This window comes from Vulpes lagopus, chromosome 4 (genome assembly GCF_018345385.1).
Source record: "Vulpes lagopus strain Blue_001 chromosome 4, ASM1834538v1, whole genome shotgun sequence".
NCBI classification, from domain to species: Eukaryota; Metazoa; Chordata; class Mammalia; order Carnivora; family Canidae; genus Vulpes; species Vulpes lagopus.
In genome coordinates this window covers 145,348,747-145,354,479 of record NC_054827.1, presented here as the reverse complement: position 1 = coordinate 145,354,479, position 5,733 = coordinate 145,348,747, and positions in this window count along the sequence as shown.

Sequence of the window (5,733 nt, the reverse complement as noted above, 5' to 3'; positions counted from 1 at the left end):
ACAGGTTTCATTTACGGATCTTGTCTCTTCTAAACCCTGACTACTATTAAAAAATGCACCCCTAAGGGAATATTCCATGGGAAAAAGGAAATATCTGTGAGAAACACTGGGAGAAGGTAGCAGAGCCTTCAAAACTGAGATATTGACACAAGGACATATTCTACATTGTTTATGTGAATTTTTAAAAGTCTGCTTTGACTGATCGATTTGATAATAAAGCCTGGCTTTACCAATGACCTTTTAAGCTAGATGTTTTACATACATTGAATGAGTCAAACCTATAGTTTCAAGGTTTTGATAAGACAAAAGCATCTCAGCAAACAATATCATATTGGGGAAAGTCTATAAAAATGATAATATTCTTATTTTCTCAATTCTAAGTTAAAAAATAAAGTGTCTTGAAATGAAGGAGTTATAGTACAATTATAAATAATTGGATGTCTTTAAAAACCTTTTCAATATGTTTCCTAGAAATCGAGAAAGTGGAAAACTCAAAGGAGGACCTAAATGAGGTACCGATGGCTGATCATAAAAATAATTTTTGGTAATAAAATACTCTGTGATTTTTAGCACGTCTTGAAAGAAGATCAAAGATTTGAGTGACATTGCTATTATAAAATATTTCCCATGTTCATCTATTTATTTGAACAGATTTTCTCAATGTTTATGTCTATGAAAACTAAAACTACAAATAGAACTGATGCTGAATCCTGCCTTATCAAGCAATAAATAATAGCTTGACTGACAAAAATACAGTACCATTTATCTCATTAAAGGATACATTTCCTTTTTTTTTGCATATTTTTTATTGGAGTTCGATTTGCGAACATATAGTATAACACCCAGTGCTCATCCCATCTAGTGCCCCCCTCAGTGCCCATCACCCAGTCACCCCAACCCCCCGCCCACCTCCCCTTCCACCACCCCTTGTTCGTGTCCCAGAGTTAGAAATCTCTCATGTTCTGTCTCCCTCTCAGATATTTCCCACTCATTTTCTCTCCTTTCCCCTTTATTCCCTTTCACTATTTTTTATATTCCCCAAGTGAATGAGACCATATAATGTTTGTCCTTCTCCAATTGACTTACTTCACTCAGCATAATACTCTCCAGTTCCATCCACATTGAAGCAAATGGTGGGTATTCGTCACTTCTAATGGCTGAGGAATATTTCATTGTATATATAGACCACATCTTCTCTATCCATTCATCTTTCAGTGGACACCGAGGCTCCTTCCACAGTTTGGCTATTGTGGACATTGCTGCTATAAACATTGGGGTGCAGGTGGTGTCTCAGTTGTTCACTGCATCTGTATCTTTGGGGTAAATCCCCAGTAGTGCAATTGCTGGGTCATAGGGTAGCTCTATTTTTAACTCTTTGAGGAATCTCCACACAGTTTTCCAGAGTGGCTGCACCAGTTCACATTCCCACCAACAGTGCAAAAGGGTTCCCCTTTCTCCACATCCTCTCCAACATTTGTTGTTTCCTGCCTTGTTAATTTCCACCATTCTCACTGGTGTGAGGTGGTATCTCATTGTGATTTTGATTTGTAAAGGATACATTTCCAATAAAATATGCCATAGGAGGTTATATCGGACTAACCCTTTTATGGACACAAATGATAAACTTTGGGGGAAATATTTTAAAAAATTATTTGAAGGTACTGGAAAGCAACCAAAAGCAGGCAGTAGCAATTGAAGGGATGGTCAATCTTCAAAGAACTGAAATATAACAAGTATTATTTATGCTAATACATCTTTTCATGTGAGGGCACTACTCATCTGTACTGTGAAAAGCACCTGGAAGTCAATCAGAAGGCCACAGTCTTAATGGCTTAAGGATGGAATCTGGGGCTGCCAGAACAGCTAGAAATTGAGGAGGGAAATTCTGAAAAGGAAGGAGTAACAGAGGGAGAGAGCTGTAAAATCTATACATACACTACCCAAATCCTTGGTTGGCTAATGAACTCAGTGCATGAGGGAGACGCCAAGGAGCCCAGCAAAAAAAAAAAGCAACATTAGGATTGCTGAAAGAAATGATCAAAAATTCCAGGTAGAACTTGACTCTAGCCGACTTAACTACTTATGAGAACGTATTAACACTCATCAGAGGAGGATAATTGCATCTACAGACTCTACAATATATCATCCACAAAATCCAATATGTAATTTTAAAAATACTAAATATGTAAAGAAATGGAAAAATTGGACTCACAGTCAAGAAAAAAGTAATCAATAGAAAACGATTCTAAGATAACTCAGATGTAAGAATTAGCAAAAACTTTTAAACACTTATTATGCATATATTCAAGGTCTTAAAATATATATCATAATGAATTAACAGATGGAAGATGTTAACAGATATATAGAAACTCTTTTAAAAAAGAACCACATGGAAATTCCAGAATTGAAAAGTACAAAATTTGAAATGCACCTACTGGGTGGGTTTAGCAGTTAATTAGAAATGGCTGAAGTGTTGGAGAATTTAAAAACAGATTAAGAAGGGAACCTGGGTGGCTCAGTAGGTTAAGCTTCTGCCTTCAGCTCAGGTCATGATCCCAGCGTCCTGGGATTGGGCCCCACATGCTCAGATGGAAATCTGCTTCTCCCTCTCCCTCTGCCCCTCCATCCTGCTCAGGTGCTCTCTCTCTCCTTCTCTCTCTCAAATAAATAAATAAAATCTTTTTTTTAAATAAATATTTTTAAAAAACAGATTAAGAGAAATTATATAATTTGAAAAACAGAGGTAAAAACTATTGAAAAAATTAATAGAGCCCTACTAACCTTTAGGACAATATCAAAGAGTTTTACACACATATATATATATATAGTAGGAATCTCAGCAAAGACAGAAAAAAAGGTTTGAAAAAATAATGGCTGAAATTTTTCTAAACGCTGGAATACATAAACTTACAGATCCAAGAAACACGGCAAAGCTCAAGTAGGATATATATAAAGAAATGTATATCAAGAGCATCATGGTCAAGCTATTGAAAAAGCAAGGATAAAGAAAAAAATCTTAAAGGCAGCTAGAGAAAATGACAGTGCTAACTGGGCAGGTGGGTGGATGGACATAACTCAGAAACAATGAAAGTTAGAGAACAATGAAATTACATTTTTTTTTTGACTTGAACTTGGAGGGGGAGCAGAGGGACAAGATAATTCAGAATTCTACTTCTAGAGAAAATAGCATTTTTTAAAATTATGGTGAAATAAAGATAATTTCAGATAAATGAAAACTTAGAATTTCTCACCAGCAGATGTCTATTACAAGAAATGCTTTAAAAAATTCTTCAGAGGGAAGGGAAATTATCCAAGTTGGAAACTTGGATCTTCAGAAAAGAATGAAGAGCACTGGAAATGGTTAATATGTGGGTAAACATAAGAAACTATACATTGTTTTCTTAGTTTTCTTATAAAACATGTAATTGTTTAAGACAAAAATTCACTATGTTTAAACATATGTGGCTCTAATATATATATATGACAATAATAACATAAAGGATGGGGGGATAAGTAGAACAATACTTTTGCGAGGTTCTTACACTTTACATCAGGTACTACAATATAAACTCTATGTACACTGAGATAATTTAAGGATATATACAGTAAGTGCTAGAATAAGCACTCAGAATTAATGTAAAGAGGTTTAGCAGGTCAATAGAATATTTAAGATGAAATATTAAGAAATATTGAATAACCCAAAAGAAAGGAGGAACAAAAGAACAAAAAAAGGATGAAAAAATAGAATATGAATTTCAAATGACAGTAAATCTAAATCCAACCAAATTAATATTACATTAAATGTAAGTAGACTAAAAACTCCAATTAAAAGGCAGAAATTATCAGACTAAATGTAAATAATAAAATCAAGAACCAACTATAAGCTATTTACAGGAGATACATATTTACAAACATGCATACATAAAGACAAAAATAGATTCAAAAGAAAAGGATGGAGAAAGATTTATCAGGCAAACAATAAGCCTAAGAAAAGTGGAGTGGTTATATTACTATCAGACAGGATAGACTTCAAGGCAGGAGTAGAAAAGGAGGAACAGTTCAGGAAAATGAAAGAGAAAGAGAGAAAGAAAGAAAGAAAGAAAGAAAGAAAGAAAGAAAGAAAGAAAGAAAGAAAGAAAAGGAAGGAAGGTAGGTCAAATCAAATCATCAGGAGGAAATAAAAACCCATCTGAAGACATAAAAATCCTGTGCATGCACCTAATAACACAACCTCAAAAACATATAAAGCAAAACCTCACCAAACTAAAAGAAGAAATAGACAAATCTACAGTCATAGTGTAACCCTCATCTCTAGTGAGTGATAGAATAATTAAATGTAAAAATCCATAAAGATAGGGGCACCTGGGTGGCTCAATGAAGCACCTGACTTTTGATTTTGGCTCAGGTCATGATCTCAGAGTCCTAGGATTGAGCACCAAGTGGGGCTCTGGTTTGGCGTAGAGTCTGATTGTCCCTCTTCCTCTGTCCCTCTTCCTCTTTTCTCTCTCAAATAAATAAATAATTTCTAAAAAATCCATAAGAATAATACTGATGGGAATAACACTATCAATACTGAATTGATAATTATAGAACAATTGTTAGTTATAGAACCACTCGACTGCAGAATACACATTCTTTTTAAAGAGGACATAGACCATTCACTGTGGTAGGTAATATGCTGGGTTATGAAATAAGTCTCAATAAATTTCACAAAAGGTTGAAATCTTAGTGTATCTTCTCTGGCCACAACAGAATTAAATTAGAAATTAATACTAATTTCTAGAAAAGCCTCTAAACATTTGGAAATTGGGACGTTTGGGTGGTTCAGTGGTTTAGCGCCTGCCTTTGGCCCAGGGCATGATCCTGGAGACCCGGGATCGAGTCCCGCATCGGGCTCCCTGCAGGGACCTGCTTCTCCCTCTGCCTGTGTCTCTACCTCTCTCTCTCTCTCTCATGAATAAATAAAATCTTTAAAAAAAAACCTTTCATTAAAAAAAATTGGAAATTACACACACACTTCAAAGAAGGGAGTCAAAGAAGAAATCATAAGGGAAATAAAAAAAACTATCGTGAAATGATGAAAATGAAAGCACAAACAGCAAAAACTGTGAATGCAGATAAAGCAGCGCATAGAGGGAAAGGCATAGCTTTAAATACATATATTTTTTTAAAAAAAATAGAAGGGTCCAGAATCAATAATACAGTCATCTAAGCAGCTAGAAAAAGGAGAGAAAAATCAAACCCAAATTCAGTAGCAAGAAGGAAATGAACAAAGCGCAAAATCAATGAAGTAGGAAACAAAATCAGTGTAACCAAAAGACGGCTTTTTGTAAAGATTTTTAAAAATGATGAACTTCTCGCTCTGTTAGTTGGAAAAAATAGAGACAAAATGCAAACAACCAAAGTCCTGAATGTCTGAACGAAAGCCAAGTCCCCCTACTGCGGCGGGCCTGTAGTGGGGGTAAATAGACGTACAGGTAGAGACTGCGGTGAACTCTGTGCGAGGATGCTGCGGTGGAGGGAGGCTGATCCAGGTGGGGTGGGGGCTCCCCGGGGGGGTCACTGAACGGGCCCCCCGCGCGCCTCGACGGCATCCAGCCCACCCCGCAGCTTCCCGCGTCCGAGCTGCAGGTGGCGGCCCCGCCCCTCCGCCCTCGCCCCGCCCACCACCGCCCTCGCCCCGCCCACCACCGCCCCGCCCTTCCGCGCAGGCGCAGAGCAGGCGCGCGGCGG